The sequence below is a fragment of the Nicotiana tabacum genome, chromosome 3, assembly GCF_000715075.1.
Source record: "Nicotiana tabacum cultivar K326 chromosome 3, ASM71507v2, whole genome shotgun sequence".
NCBI lineage: Eukaryota > Viridiplantae > Streptophyta > Magnoliopsida > Solanales > Solanaceae > Nicotiana > Nicotiana tabacum.
Genome location: NC_134082.1, coordinates 47,815,313 through 47,832,323, shown reverse-complemented (window position 1 = coordinate 47,832,323; position 17,011 = coordinate 47,815,313). Strand labels below are relative to the sequence as shown.

Below are 17,011 nucleotides of genomic sequence, written 5' to 3'. Positions count from 1 at the left end.
CTTTAATTAAAGAATCAAAGTCAAACGGTAATAAGCAGTTGTTTAAAAGGAAAGAAATCATAAAGCATAGTATGATCACATAAGGAAATAGAATAGCATAAGGTATACAATAAAGACTAGGTACATGATACTTAATTAGGGAAATATGTCAGACAAATCAATCAACATATTTGTGCACACATATAGGGCAGAATACTACCTTAATTCTAGAAAATAGTCTCAAAAATAATGAACGAGATTGAAAACCTAGGAGATCAGTATTAATTGAGGAAGGTATCCCATAAATTAAGGAAGCAATTCGAAATCAGTACCAAACTATAAGGAAAATACGCAAAATCACAATTTTTAAGGCAAGTATCACAGTCTTAAAGGGAGCTTGTAAGAATCAGTATAAAATCACCACGTCAACAATCAGAGAAATCTTAAGCAAAGAACACAGAAGGGTAGGAGAATGAAACACTAGCGGCAAAATTAAAGCAAAGAGCACGGAACTCAGAGAAGAATCTAGAAGAACACACAAACACGACAATAATACAAATATAAACCCTAAAGCTAGGGTTTCATTAGACTTAAGCAAAATGTTTAGAAATAGTGCTGAGAATCATGACTTAGTACTCAAAATCGGAAGATAAAGTATTTTCGAAAAGGGGTTAAGAAACCCTAGTTTCCAAAGGGAATAAAAACGTATAAAACTTGAATAATCGTAAAGATCGAGTAGAGAATAGTGCAAAACATAAAGGTATGAGTTAAAAACCGTTAAAAAATATAGAGATTTAAGAGGTTTGGGTCGAGATTAAGGTTTCATAAGAAACCAGAGGGAGAAGTGAGGGAAACCTGGCTGTGAACCTGGCTCAGATTAGTTCGGAGTTGGGCTGGGTTAGTTTAGAGTTGGGCTGGGGTGAATTTGGTTGGGTCTTGGGTTAAATTAAATCTGATGGGGTGGGGTTAAATTGGGGCTAAAAGTGAAATAATAATGGGCTATGTGTTAAATAGCCAATTTCCCCCTTTTATGTTATATAAAATAGTTAAAATAATTTTAAAAACAAATTAAAAGCACTGAACTAATTAATAATATATAAATATTAATATAAAAATACTGAAAATGATTTTATAATTATAAAATGTTGTTAATCGTAAAATAGGTTATAATTGCAATTATATGCAATTTAGCCTTAAAATACCCAATAAATTTGTAAAAATATGCAAAAATTAACTTAATTATATTTTGGTGTAAATATGAGAATGGAAGTAAATTATTCACAAAAAATGATAATTTGGAGAGCAATTACTGGATTTTGTACTACTGAAATAGACAATAAACTAATTTTAAAATCTTAAAAATTAGGGGAAAATACGAAAACTCTTGGGCATGCTCATATATGCATACACATGCCATTTTGAAAGTATTTGAGTATATAAAAAAATACCTAGGGAAAAATTGGGTATCAACAAGTACGGAATGAAAAGCCCGACATCGGGGTGTCACAAGTCATGAGCATCTACTAAAAACTGTCCAAAATTCTAAGACTAATACAGTATGGAAATCATCTAATAATATCTATAGGAATATAGGAGGGAGAAGAGCAAGGCTGCGATCACCATGCAGCTACCTTGCCAACTCCAAAATATCTGCGACGGATGAAAATCAACGCTCCCAAGAACGTCTAACAATCCCTGGATCTGCACACAGGGTGCAGGAAGTAACGTGAGTACACCAACTTAGTAATTAATAAAAGTAAATAAAGACTGAGGTGTAGGAAACACATAAGTCCACATCATGAAATCTCAGTAATTACAACATGCTTTCAAATCAGTATATGAGTCAAATCATATCGTTTAAAATCTAGTTTTCGGTAAAATTATTTGAAGATATTTTTCAACAGTTTCAACAGAGACTCAATACAAATGAGGGTAAAAGTGATGAAAATCAAAGACAGCCTCTCGGGCACAAAATCACTCAGAATCAGCCCCTCGGGCAAACCTCACAGTCACTCATATACGGCCCATCGGGCATATCTCATATCTCATATCTCATATCACTCACTCAGGGTACCCGCGCTCACTTGGGGTGTGCAGACTCCGGAGGGGCTCCTTCAGCCCAAATGCTATAATCCGCAGATAACTCACGTGTTGTACGGATAATTCACGTGCTATAGTATCAATATCTGGATCCGCACGGATAACTCATGTGTTGCACGGACAACTCACGTGCTATAGTATATCCTCACAATTATAGGCCCTCGGCCTCACTCAGTCATAATCCTCTCAAGCCACTCGGGCTATCAGTAAAAACCAGGGTGCTCAGCCTAAAATAACATTTTATATGCATCAAAACGGTGTAATAAAGACTGAGTTATGAAATCAGTAAACATAGCATGACTAAGTATAGATTTTCAATCAAAAATAGTGAGAGGATAATAAGAAAAGTCCCCTAAGGGTCCAAACAGCTTTGGCACGAAGCCTAAATATGGCATTCAACCCAATTTACAAAAATTCTTTCTACAACACATAAGTATCAGATAGTTTCAGCCAAATACACAACTTAATAGTTGCTACAGGACGGACCAAGTCACAATCCCCAACGGTGCACGCCCATACTCTCGTCACCTCAAAACAGTAAAACAATGTAAAATTCGGGGTTTCATACCCTCATGACTAGATTTACAATCATTACTTACCTCAAACCGGTCAAGTTCCTACTCCGCGATGCCCTTTCCTCTGGAATCGTCCTCCAAATATCTCGAATCTAACCAAAAGTAATACAATGTAATCAATATAGGCCAAGGAACCAATTCCTTACGAGAAACTATCAATTCATACTAAAATCCCGAAATTCACCCAAACCCGGCCCCTGGGCTCACGTCTCAGAATTCGACAAAAATTACAAAACTAGAAACCCCTTTCACTCACGAGTCTATACATACCAATTTCATCAAAATCCGACATCAAATGGTCCCTCAAATCCCCAAATCAAACTCTCCAATTTCAAGCCCTAATCCCCTCAATTTCATCCCTAATTTCTACTATTTTCATGCTTAAACAACTGAAATTTACCATAATCACAAGTATTAAGCTCAAGTAACGTACCTCAATGAGTATCCCCTTGAAAAAGATATATAAGGGAGTTTTTCCAATTAAAGTGACATAAATCGAAATGGGATTATTTTATTTATTTTTCAAAATCGCCACTTGGAATGTGTCCCAAGTCACCGGTTTATTTTAAAATCCCAAATCGAGGAGAATTTTGACTTTATTTAAAAGTCTGCGAAACCAGAAAATCTAGGTAATGAATTCTGTTAACCCGAGAGAAGGTGTTAGGCATTCCCGGGTTCCATGGTTCGAGCACGGTCGCTTAACTATTAATAATTAGCCTAATTATCTGATTTATTACATGTTTTAAACTTATTGTACATTTTAACATTATAATTGCTTTTATTTATTTAAAATCGCTTTTAGGATTTATGGAATTATTTCTTGAACAAGTTACGATTATCGTACACTTGCCGTTTTGGAGCACACCGCAAACACGCTACATAAAATGCACCCGCAATTCGTGACATGCTTATTTTATTAATGTTCGAAGTTGTTACGATCGGGTCACATGAAAAATGTACACCTGAATTTGGGAATTATGTATCGTGATTATGCCACGGGAACCCTACCCAAAGTTACGATGATTTATTATTAATCGCGCCTAAAGCAAGCTACGATATTTGAATTATTTCCTAAACCAATTTGAGATTATTGCGAGGTCATGAGAAGTATGAAAAGTTCTTTTTGAACATTACTTGCAGCCTTATTAGGCTACTTGCAGCCTGTTTTAGGATTATTTTTGGATTTAAGACGCTTTTGAATAATAGTACATGTCAAACAATTGCAGCTTTCTAAGTAGCTAGACTTCCTGGGAATCTGATGATCAAGGAAAATAGTTTCTATCCATGCCCAAAACGTTCAGAGAGCAAAAGCTGCAATTAACATTCCTTTCACAAAGAAATCTCCACTCCTAATAACATGATTCACCCCAAATGGCTTCACAGACAAAAACTTCGAACACTTTAACTTTCAAGAATCGTAATCAATCAAATAGAACCTTCACATTCCAAATAAGAATGAACTTTGGAGATACAGATATAACACCAAGACAACAAACAAACATGAACCTTTGCCCGTCAACATTGAAAGCATTCAAATTGAAGTCTTTGTTCATGATTAACATTATAATCTAACAAGCTTTATATCGCGGAATTAAACACGAATTGTCTTTGTTCAAAGTTAAAGTTACATTAACCAAAGGACAACATTGAATTCTATAATGACCAGTTCTTCAATTACATTTCGAATGTCAGCTACATAAGTTTCAAAATAGAGTGAATAAGTGCTCAAATTCAACAGGAGCCTTTTTTAGGCTTGGGAAGAAAAAATCAACCTATAGACTACTCTTGTAACTACATATAGTTTTCCTCTATGACGCCACCAGGTTCAGTAGAAAATAGAAAAGCAGGATCAGTTATATGTTGAATAGAAACAGGATGAAAGCAAATAGAGTTAGCATGATTATCTAGGATTAACAATCATACTTAACTGAAAGTAGGCATCAAGGTAGTTCATACAAGTATCATCCTAGACTATGTCATCAATTCATCCAAATTGAAATCGAACAAACAGTGCAAAACCAAGATTCAAGTAGATCAAATGCAAGAGGAATCTAAAAAGAGCAGAATCTGATTCAAACTAATTTTGCGCAAGTGAAACAACGTCCGGCTAGTGAAGGAATAACAACACTCGGCTTCGAATCTCAGTCAGAAAACCAAATTGAAACTCAGAAAATAATGAAGAAAACTCCTTGAGACAGCAGTAACAAATACACTCTTCAAAACCATTTTTTTGTTTGTTTTTCCTTCGAATCGTAAAGCTGAGAATCTCAGATCTCAAGCTCAAATTTTGACAACTTTTGAATTTTTTGTTTTGTTTTTGAGGCTAGTGAGCCCGTCTTTAGGAGTGAGTGTGTAAGAACGAGAGAGGTGAGTGAGTTGAGAGGTGGGGTGATGGTCGTTCATCTCTGTTGTGAAGAAAAAGGGAGGTATCAGAATTCATATTCGTCTCCTCTTTTGGAGAATGAAACGCCGTTGCCCTCTACGTGAAAGAGAAGGGTCTGATGGTTCTTGCTTTAGCTTAGGAACTCTTTTGGGATAGATGTGTTAGTGCTTAGTCCTCTTTTAGGTTTGGAAGGTGAGAGTCTTTTAATGAGAGGGGAATGAGCTATTGGGTCAGGCGTGAGAATTGGGTAAAAGAATCACATTTGGGCCATTGCATTTGATCTTTGGGGTGACCCAATAAAAAACAGCATTTTCTTTTATTTTCTTTCTTTTCTTTAATTAATTAAAATCCTAAATCAATCTATTTTTATAGAAATTAAAATTCTTTATCTATTTCTAATATTAAAACAACTAGTTAACTTAAAACTAAAGAAAAATGCTAATTTTAAAGACTAAAATCTAAATATGTAAAAATGACTATTTTTTTGTGATTTTTGCTCAATATAATTAATTCCTAGATGCAAATTGAACCTAAGATGGCATGAAATTAAAACGTAATAATTTTTTATGATTTTTAAAAAAAATACATGAAATGCAACTAAATAAAGAAAAAAAAACTTCTTAAATTCCTTAAAAATTATTTTTGGTATATTTTAGGAGTTATTTTCATGTGGGGCAAAAATTAGGTGCTCACAGCTGCTCCTCTTTGCTCAGAAACATGAAGAATTTTCGGGCAAAGATAAAGTGAACAACTGCGAGCAATTTTTGCCCGTTTAAAACTCCATTTGGAAGCATTTTGAAAAAGTTTGATCGAACCTTGCTTCGGAGGTTGCCTACATATTGTTGGCTATAAAGGAATCAGGTCGGTGTAGTACTGAAAGTTTTGGTAGCTAGGACTACTGAGAAACTGTGATTTCACAGTTGTTGCTGCTGTTTCTGCTTGCTGAGCTCCTTATTACACCAAAATGAAAATAAAAACTAAACTAACTAAGCCTATCAGCTACGAGTTACAAGATTCCTATATATAAATTTTCTGGAGCTCGATCTTGAGTCTTGACTGGATGCGGACTCTAATCTGAATCTTGATGCTCATTAGTTGCAGGTGCTAGTTCATTCTTCTTTAATTTTTGAAACAAGACGGGACTTGCAAGGCTTGCAGCTTCAATCATGCCTTGAGCAGTCCAGATGCGGATCCATAATTTTAAGCTTATGGGTTCCTATAACAATCTCAAGTTAATCAACATGATAACTGGACCAACGAACTGAGTTCCAAGCTAAATACTTTTATATTTTTAATGAATTTTTTAGTACAAATATAGGGTCTATGCAAAAGTTACTGGGTTCACGGGAACCCGTAACCTTTGCTCTAGATCCGCCTCTGGAGCAGTCCATATGTTTTTCGCCTTTGCACTTTGTTTCACTTTATTTTATTCTGGATCGAGACTTCTTTTGGTCGTCTCGAAACTTGTGCCTCAAGGCAAAAACTTGCTCATGCACCAAAACAAACAAACAAACGAAATTTTTCTGCCCCAGTTTTGACTAGGAAACTTTCGTGAGTTATTGTAACAAAAATCTAAATCTTTATTGAAAGCAGTAAAATCAGGATTGTGTATCCTTGGAAAAAAAGATATTAGGGAATGGAGCCTTATATCTAAAATAAAATCAAATGGGGATCGGAGGCCCTAAGTTGGAAAGATTACTAGGTTATGTTGGCATCAACTAAGGAATGTGACCCTGTGCCGGAAAAGATTACCAGGTTATACTAGCAAAGCTAGGGAGTGAGACCCTATGTTGGAAAAGATTACCAGGTTATGCTTGCATCAGCTAGGGAATGAGACCCTATGTTGGAAAAACTTACGAGGTTATGCTGGAAAAATTATCGGGTTATGCCAAAAAAGTCCTCAGGTTATGCCAAGGAAGTCATCAGATTATGCCGGAGAAGTCATCGGGTTATGCCGGAAAGGTCCTCGGGTTATGCCGGAGAAGTCATCGGGTTATGCTGGGAAAGGCCATCGGGTTATGCTGGAAAGGTCATCGGGTTATGTCAGGGAAGGTCATCGGATTATGCCGGGGAAGGTCCTCGGGTTATGCCGGAGAAGTCATCGGGTTATGCCGGGGAAGTCATCGGGTTATGGCGGAAAGGTCCTCGGGTTATGGCGGGAAAGTCATCGGGTTATGCTGGAAAGGTCCTCGGTTTATGTCGGAAAAGTCAGCGGGTTATGCCAGGAAAGTCATCGGGTTATGCCGGAAAGGTCCTCGGGTTATGCCGGCGAAGGTCATCGGGTTGTGCCGGAAAAGTCCTTGGGTTATGCTGGGGAAGTCATCGGGTTATGCCGGGGAAGTCATTGGGTTATGCCGGAGAAGTCATCGGGTTATGCCGGAAAGGTCCTTGGGTTATGCCAGGGAATTCATCGGATTATGCCGGAAAGGTCCTCGGGCTATGTCGGGATCAACTAGGGAGTGGGACCCTATGTTTGGAAAGATTACCAGGTTATGCTGGCATCGACTAGGGAATAGGACCCTATGTTGGAAAAAATTACCAGGTTATGCTGGCATCGGCTAGGGAATGAGACCCTATATTGGAAAAGACGTAGCTAGAGACTGGAAACCATATGCTACCATGATTTTGAATCTTTCTTCTTCTTCTTCTTTTCATTTCATTTTTGGCATTTTTTTATTTAAGAAAATGAATAAAATGCAGGAAAAAATTTGGAGGAGACTTCCCTTTTGGATTGATCATTGCTGCAGAGTTGTTTCTAGCCCTTGCGCAGTTTCTTTTGGTTGCACCTGCTTCTTATAAGGTTGCTTTGGATTGCACTTGTTTCTCTTTCAAACAAAGAACAATTATCAGTTCGAAACGGTGGTTGGTTTTGTGACCTTGATTATTTAAACCACTTGATCTTGGCCCCTTTCATCTGTAACTGGTTGTTTTCCTGAATACCTATTGCATTTCTGACCCTTGAGACACTCTGGCTTTTACAGACTTTGCCATGACTATTGGTCGATGAGACTCAACCTTTTCGATTTTATTTTGCCTTAGTAGGCCTTTCCCTTCTTACTTGTTGTTTTTCTTCTTCTTCTTCTTCTTCTTCTTCTTCTTCTTCTTCTTCTTCTTTTTTTTTTTTAAAACTTCGGAGCATTAGGGAACTTTTGGCTCCTCAAACTTTGCTGCAATGGCTAGTCGCTTGGGACTTAACCTCTTCAACTTCATGTACCTTTATAGGCACTTCAATTTGATTTTCTCCTTCTAAGAGTTTTGATTTCGAAACATCAGCCGCCATGGCCGGTCGAGGTCGACTTGATGCCCCTTACGAGGCTGGGTGCCTTTTTGCATATGAGTTTGTATCAAATGAGAACCCTGTAAATCAGTCTTACCATCCTTTCTTTGTCTTAGTTCCGGAATAGAATTAGACCGAAAGGGATTCAAAAGAAAACAGACAATGGAATGGAGAATGAGTTTAAAACAAAAAGTGTCCCTTTCGGGGAAAGGAAAGAAGGACTTATCTGAAGTACATGTGGACTTCAATGAATATGACATGCCTTTTCGACTGGATGTCTGATCTGTGTAAACCGTCCGACTCTCAGAAATTCATCACAACTTTTCCTCAAAATCGAGAAACCTTGCCAGGACTCTGTTGATGCCGATGGCTGTGAGGATCCTCTTTTCGATCAGGGGTGCCCTTTGCGGGTTTTCACGAGCTGGCCTCTCTTATTTCTCTTCTCACCATCGCCTTATAGTGCTCTTTGCGAGTTTTCACTAACAAGAGCCTCTCATTTTCAATTTCTCTGCTTACCATCGCCTTACGGTGCCCCGTGTGGGTTTTTACCAATAAGACTCTCTCATTTTATTTCTCTCATTTTGATTGCATCGGATCCAAGTACCTGCATTCTCCGATCCTTGAACATTCTCACCGATTGATCAGAAGGACTTGAATAGGATTTGGGGTAAAAAGAATTTGGATTGAATTACAACTTTGGAACCTTTCAGGCGCAACCATCGCCGAACCATAGTAACTTCTGCCCCAGTTTTAACTTTTGGGGAATTTTGGATTTTTATTTTGGTGTAACTGAACCCCAGAGAGAGACTGCCTATGTATCCTTTCGGAATCAAGTTGAACGTAGTTCAGGAATTGTTTTTGATTTTTCTTTTGTTTTTCTGTTTTGTTTTGTTTTCTCTTTCTTTTTCCTTTCCTTTTTTCTCTCTTTTTTCAGTTTTTTTTTTTCATTTTCTTTGTCTTTTCTTCCCTTTTTTTTATCTTTCCTTTTCTTTTCCTCTTTTCATTTTTTTATATCATTTCATTCTTTTTCAATTTTTTTTCAATAGCACTTTCAGGTTCCAAATAGGGTAATCAAAGAAAAGTAATCGGCTCAAAGGGTTTGCAAAGGGTTGATAGTATTTGGGTAGCGAGAATAAAAGCCTTCTTCATCCCAATCAGAGAACATTAATGCTTTATAGAGGATCCAACATAGTACATTTTGACTGCATTTGCATTGACAGTTGTTTCAGGGACATTTCCTTCGATGTGTCCCAAGTACAACGCACTCTTTTGGCAGTACTCTTGTTACAATGTATGAGCCTTTCCAATCAGGAACCAATTTTCCTTCAACTGTTCCAACTCTTTGTTTTATTTCCTTAACTTATCTTCATTGCGAACTAATTCTTGATTCATTATTTCGAGGTCTGACAGTGTTTCAGGATCTGGGCATGAAGTCCGCAAGCATGTCATGTTGTTGAAATATACATTTAACAGAACTGAGAAGAGAATAAGAAAAAATGACGAGATTATGAAAAGAGACATCCCTGGAAGAATTTCATTTGATTTTTTTTTGTTTTTGATTGATTTTTTTTTTTGAATTTTAAAGATAGAAGGGTTTACATCGGAAAGTAAGACAATAAAGTAAAACGTTCGGATCACACCCTGAGATAATCCGGATGCAGAAAGGATAGCAAAACTGGCTACAGAGACTCCCGTCTGATGGTGAACTTTCAGGCTTGGCGACCGTTTTTCGGCTTTTCTTTTGTCTCGGCAATGGCTGCAATAGCCTTCAATGCCGGATCAAATTCCTCATCTTTACAAATCATTCCGACTATTGGCCCAGTGTTGTGAGCAGTCAACATATTGTTTATCACATCAGAAGCTTCTTCATCCCAAAAACGATTCTTTCAGCTTCAATCAAGTCTTTAATTGCCTTTTTAAAGGTCCAACAATCCTCCGAACTATGTCCCACTGCTCCAAATTGGTATTCACATCTAGCATCAGCTCAGTGCGAGGGGGACTCGGGGTTCGGTCAGTTCGGGGCCACTGGCTGCAACAGATCTAGTCTGATTAGCTTTTGGAACAAGCTTGAATACGATTCACCAATAGGGGTGAACTGATTCTTTTGAAAGGCTCTCTTAGGCTAGGATTGCACTGGGGATCATTTGATTGGGAATTATATAGAGCTTGGTAAGAATGGGCATTTCTGGGAGGTGGAGCTCGGTTTTGTGTATAATGTTGTGGCCGCATGTAAGGTTGCGCGCTCATCACCACGTAGGGAGGCGGTGCAACAATATAAGCATCATCTTGAAGGGGATAATAGTGTGTTGGGACCATAGGAGGCACATATGATTGGTTGAATGACCTGTGGGCCCCTCGAGCTTGAATCCATCATGGCTCCCTCTTCACTCCCATTGTTGTTCATCAAAACCTTTGAACCATTTTGAGCAGCCTTTGAGGTGGCCTTAAAAGCAGCATGACTCAAGATTCGCCCTGTTTTTAAACCGTTTTCAACCATTTCCCCAATTTTGATAGCCTCAGTGAAAGGCTTACCCATAACGGATATCATATTCTAGAAGTAGTCCGCCTCTTGGGCCTGTAGAAAATCTCAACCATTTCTGATTCGTCCATTGGAGGCTTTACCCTGGCAGCTTGCTCACGCCATTTGACAACATATTCGCAGAAGCTTTCCGCAGTTTTTTTTTCAAATTGGTCAAAGAGTTTCCTGTTGGAAGCGATGTTCATATTATATTGGAACTGGCGGACAAAATCTCGAGCCATAACGTCCCACACATGCCAATGGGTAATTTTTGATCCGTATACCACTCAGAAGCGATTCCGGTGAGGTTTTCCCCAAAATATGCCATTAGCAGCTCCTCTTTTCCACCAACGCCTCTCAATTGGTTACAGTATCGCTTCAGGTGAGCGACCGAGTCTCCATGCCCGCCGTACTTTTCAAATTTTGGCATCTTGAAGCCAGCTGGCAAGTGGACATGTGGAAACATATAGAGGTCAGAGTATGAGACACTCTTTTGGCCGCTCAGACCTTGCATGTTTTTCAGGCTTTGTTCCACGCTCTTTATCTTCTGAGTCATTTCCTCTTGCTCGGGATTTTTAACAACCTTTTCTTGCTCCACCGAGAGATCATATTGCGGAGGTTGAGCGAAAGAGTACGGGGCCACATAAGTTATTTCTAATTGAAGTTGTGGACCCTGAAAGGTGAGCATTGGAGGCTCAATATACGGTCGTGATAAAGTTGGTTGTGCTCTGGTGCAGACTGGTGCCGTAGAGAACAATATTGGAGGTGCCCAGAAAACTGGCACCTGGGGGCGAACCACAGAAGGCATGTCAGGAACATTGGACGGCATTGGAGGGTGCCCGCATGAGATGAGCGGGTTAGGCATAGGGGCGTTGGTAACCTCACCTGACCCGAGGATAAACTCAGGAAACCCAGGGATTGCACTTAGCGGTTCTCTACCATTAGACCAGGCGTCCCACATTTCCAATATGCAGAGATGCAACATCCTATTCTTTTCAGCAACTGCTGATTCTGGTTGTGGAATAGCCAGTGTTGGGCTATCCTTAGGATCGATGATTTGTAGATGGCTTTCAGAGGCCATATGAACCTTTCCTTTGTTGTGAAGTAAGGATGGGAAGCCAGATTACCAACAAAACCAACCACCTAAACAGAACCTGGCTAATTTGCACATCCAATAACCTTGTTAGTTTTGAGACACTTAACGGATAGGAAATGCATATTGGGATGCAATGCACCTAAACAGTTAAACGTTTCTACTATGTGTTTGAACGAGTTGCATATTTCATCCCTGCCTTAATCTAACCTTCTTCTTTTTTCAATCTGCACTTATTTTCATTTTTGCTTCTCTCTAATCACTCTTGATTTTGGTTTTGTTTCTGTAGCTCTTTTCTTTTATGTCGCTCTTTTTTTTTCTTTTTTTCTTTTTACTCTTTTCTTTTTCACTCAAATTTTTCTCTTTTTTCAGTTTATTTTTCACTCAATTAATTTTATGGCTATGATCAAATCCGACAGGGATTGCCTACGTATCATGATGCCGCATGAATCAGATCTTGCGTAGTTTAGGGAGATTGAAAATGGAGTAAATAAACTAACTCATTTTTTCTATATTTTTTTTAGTTTTTTTTATAACACTCAAACCATGAAAGCTTTGAGACAATTTTTTTTTTCAATTCTTTGTTTTGTTTTTTTTGAATTTTCGAAAGAAATGCTTTAAAAGAAGAAAAGAAATATTTTTTGGATTTTTGATTTTGACTTTTTTTTTTTGAAAGAAAGACTTCTGAAATTTCTTTTTCTTTTGATTTGAACATATGGAATTTCAAAAGTAAAAGGAAAATATTTTTGTTTGAATTTTTATTTTTTTTCTCTTTTTCTAAAGAAGAAAGAAAAATATTTTTTTTTTGGATTTTGGATGTTGCCTCTTAATTTTCGAAAGAGGGACTTTTAAGAAAATATTTTGGACTTCTGAGTTTTTTTTTTTTTTTTTAAATTTACAAAAGTTCTAAAGAAAAACGAAATATTTTTAAACTTCAATTTTAAATTTTTTTTTGAAAGAAAGACTTTTAAACAAAGAAAAGATTTATTTTTATTCTACTTTTTTTTTTTTTTTGAATTTTTGGGAAAAGACTTCTTAAAAAGGTAGAAAACTATTTTTGTTCTTTTTTGAATTTTGATTTGACTTGTGGATTTTCGAAAGAAGGACTTTTAAGAAAATATTTCGGATTTCTGAGTTTCTCTTTTTTTTTTTTTAATTTCCGAAAGTACTTTCAAAGAAAAGCGAAAATATTTTTGGACTTTATTTCTCAAATTTTTATGGACATTTACAAAAGAAAGACTTCTGAAGAAGAAAAAAATATTTTTGGATTTTTGTTTCTGTTTTTTTTTTTGGGATTTGTTTTGTATTTTTTTCTTTTTATTTCTTTTTCCGTATGAAAGACTTCAGAAAGAAGGAAACTACTTTTTTTGAGTTTTAAAAAAACTTCTTCCTTTTCTTTTGAATTTTTTAAGGAAAGATTTCTAAAGAAGGAACTAAAGGAATTGTTTTTTTTTTGGATTTTTAAAAATTGGGGTCGGAACCGATAAGGTTTGCCTACGTATTTCACATCCGGTGAGAATTAGACCTGCGTAGTTCGGTCAGTTTTGACGAAACAGGGAAATATGACACTTGAATATTTTGGGCTCATTTTGAAATGACCTTGTCTTTTCTTTTTCCCTTTTTTTTTCAGAATTTCGATAGAGTTTCGGAATTTTTCAAATACCTACCTCTCACTCTTGTTTTTATTTTTTATTTTTATTTTCTTCTCTCTTTTTTTTAATTTTCTTTCCCTATTCTAGAAGTCGGTCAACATGCAAGCCGAAGCAAATAGATGAGCAGGTAGCACGTAAGATGAATCATGATGGTCTTTTTAATTTGGGTACACCTGTCCTAGACAGACCCAACACCTGTGTTGAGTCCCCAAAGTCAGATGCATGTGATGCAAACAAACGTACCTACTAGGGATCCAGCATGAGACAATGTTATTCTAGGTTTAAAATTTGGGTGTATTGTTCGAGACCTGGCTTACCCGAGCGGACAACTCGAGTCGGGGGGAGGGGGGCAGCGTACCGGGAATACAGAAGCTTCACCGGCTTTGCAACTTGTCCGAACCTCGTTCTAAAATTGGGATATGACTCTAACAGAAAAGAAGTCACACGAAGTGCACACTTCCTAGATGATTTGGAAGACTCAGGGAGAAGAGGGTTTCGTAACAGTTTATATACAGTCCAAACCATATCAAAGCGGTAAAAACGACATTTAGCACATTAAGCTCAAACATGTAAAAATCAGATAATAAATAAAGCCAAGTATAACAATTATTCTAAGCTCGAATTCTTAAACCTTGAATCAGAAGTTCTGGGTTCTTTTCCCCAGCAGAGTCGCCAGAGCTGTCACACCTCCTTTTTACCATCCGAGAGGGATATATAAGGGAGTTTTTCCAATTAAAGTGACATAAATCAAAATGAGATTAATTTATTTATTTTTCAGAGTCGCCACTTGGAATAATTTATTTGGTGTCCCAATCACCGCTTTATTTTAAAAATCCCAAATCGAGGAGAATTTGACTTTATTTAAAAGTCTGCGAAACCAGAAAATCTAGGTAAGGAATTCTGTTAACCCATGAGAAGGTGTTAGGCATTCCCGGATTCCGTGGTTCGAGCACGGTCACTTAACTATCAATAATTGGCCTAATTATCTTATTTATTACATGTTTTAAACCTATTGTGCATTTTAACTTTATAACTGCTTTTGTTTATTTAAACCGCTTTTAGGATTTATGGAATTATTTCTTGAACAAGTTACGATTATCGTACACTTGCCGTTTTGGAGCACACCGCAAACCACGCTACATGAAATGCACCCGCGATTCGCGTCATGCTTATTTTATTAATGTTCAAAGTTGTTACGATCGGGTCACATTTAATCGCGCCTAAAGCAAGCTACGATATTTGAATTATTTCCTAAACCAATTTGAGATTGTTGCGAGGCCATGAGAAGTATGGAAAGTTCTTTGTGGAAGAGGTGTAAGACTAACTATTGGATTTATTAGCAAGTTCAATTACCTTACTAGACTACTTGCAGCCTGTTTTAGGATTATTTTTTTGATTTAAGACGCTTTTGAATAATAGTACATGTCAAACAATTGTAGCTTTCTAAGTAGCTAGACTTCCTGGGAATCTGATGATCAAGGAAAACAGTTTCTATCAATGCCCAAAATGTTCAGAGAGCAAAAGATGCAATTAACATTCCTTTCACAAAGAAATCTCCACTCCTAATAACATGATTCACCCCAAAATGGCTTCACAGACAAAAACTTCTGACACTTTAACTTTCAAGAATCGTAATCAATCAAACAGAACCTTCACATTCCAAATAAGAATGAACTTTGGAGATACAGATATAACACTAAAACAACAAACAAACATGAACCTTTGCCCGTCAACATTGAAAGCATTCAAATTGAAGTCTTTGTTCATGATTAACATTATAATCTAACAAGCTTTATATCGCGGAATTAAACACGAATTGTCTTTGTTAAAAGTTGAAGTTACATTAACCAAAGGACATCATTGAATTCTATAATGACCAATTCTTCAATTACATTTCAAACGTCAGCTACATAAGTTTCAAAATAGAGTGAATAAGTGCTCAAATTCAACAGGAGCCTTTATTAGGCTTGGGAAGGAAAAAGCAACCTATAGACTACTCTTGTAACTATATATAGTTTTCCGCTATGACGCCACCAGTTTCAGTAGAAAATAGAAAAGCAGGATCAATTATATGTTGAATAGAAACATGATGAAAGCAAATAGAGTTAGCATGACTAGCTAGGATTAACAATCATACTTAACTGAAAGTAGGAATCAAGGTAGTTCATACAAGTATCATCCTAGACTATGTCATCAATTCATCCAAATTGAAATCGAACAAACAGTGCAAAACCAAGATTCAAGTAGATCAAATGCAAGAGGAATCTAAACATGTCTTGGTCATTCAACAAAAATGATACAAAAAGGGACTTAGAACTGACCTAGGTGAAGAGGAAAACACCAAAGGATAATCCAAAAAAGAGCAGAATCTGATTCAAACTAATTTTGCGCAAGTGAAACAATGTCCGGCTAGTGAAGGAACAACGACACTCGGCTTCGATTCGCAGTCAGAAAACGAAAATGAAACTCAGAAAATAATGAAGAAAACTCCTTGAGACAGCAACAACGAATGCACTCTTCAAAATTATTATTTTTAATTTGTTTTTCCTTCGAATCGTAAAGCTGAGAATCTCAGATCTCAAGCTCGAATTTTGATAGCTTTTGAATTTTTTGTTTTGTTTTTTAGGCTAGTGAGTCCGTCTTTAGGAGTGAGTATGTAAGAACGAGAAAGGTGAGCGAGTTGAGAGGTGGGGTGATGGTCGTTTGTCTCTGTTGTGAAGAAAAAGGGAGGGATCAGAATTCAGATTCGTCTCCTCTTTTGGAGAATGAAACGCCGTTGCCCTCTATGTGAAAGAGAAGGGTCTGAAGGTTCTTGCTTTAGCTTAGGAACTCTTTTGGGATTGGGGTCTGTTTATTGTCATTTTTAGAAGAAGAAGGAATGGAGGAAACCAAAATGGGGGAGATGCACCGTTTTCAGCTTTCTTCGAGAAGGGGAGGGTCTGTTTCCTCAGATGTGTTAGGTCTTAGTCCTCTTTTAGGTTTGGAAGGTGAGAGTCTTTTAACGAGAGGGGAATGAGCTATTGGGCCAGGTGGGAATAGGGTAAAAGAATCACATTTGGGCCATTGCATTTGCTCTTTGGAGTGACCCAATATAAAAAAACAACCTTTTCTTTTGTTTTTTTTTCTTTCTTTTCTTTAATTAATTAAAATTCTAAATCAATCTATTTTTGTAAAAATTAAAATTCTTTATCTATTTCTAACATTAAAACAACTAGTTAACTTAAAACTAAAGAAAAATGCTAATTTTAAAGACTAAAATCTAAATATGTAAAAATGACTATTTTTTGTGATTTTTGCTCAATGTAATTAATTCCTAGATGCAAATTGAACCTAAGATGGCATGAAATTAAAACGTAATATTTTTTATGATTTTTTTATGATTTTTTTTAAAAAATGCATGAAATGCAACTAAATAAAGAAGAAAAAAACTTCTA

At 36.9% G+C, this 17,011-nt stretch overlaps 1 long non-coding RNA gene across 1 annotated transcript; it reads right to left on the bottom strand.

Annotated features, from left to right (window-relative positions):
• Positions 1 to 1,358: 1,358 nt before the first annotated feature.
• LOC142179425 (uncharacterized) lies at positions 1,359 to 16,561 on the bottom strand. Its single transcript, XR_012707501.1, has 3 exons — positions 15,899 to 16,561; positions 2,679 to 2,746; positions 1,359 to 1,680 (listed from the first exon to the last, which is right to left on the bottom strand). It is a non-coding gene; the product is annotated as an uncharacterized LOC142179425 (long non-coding RNA).
• Between the last annotated feature and the right edge of the window lie 450 nt (positions 16,562 to 17,011).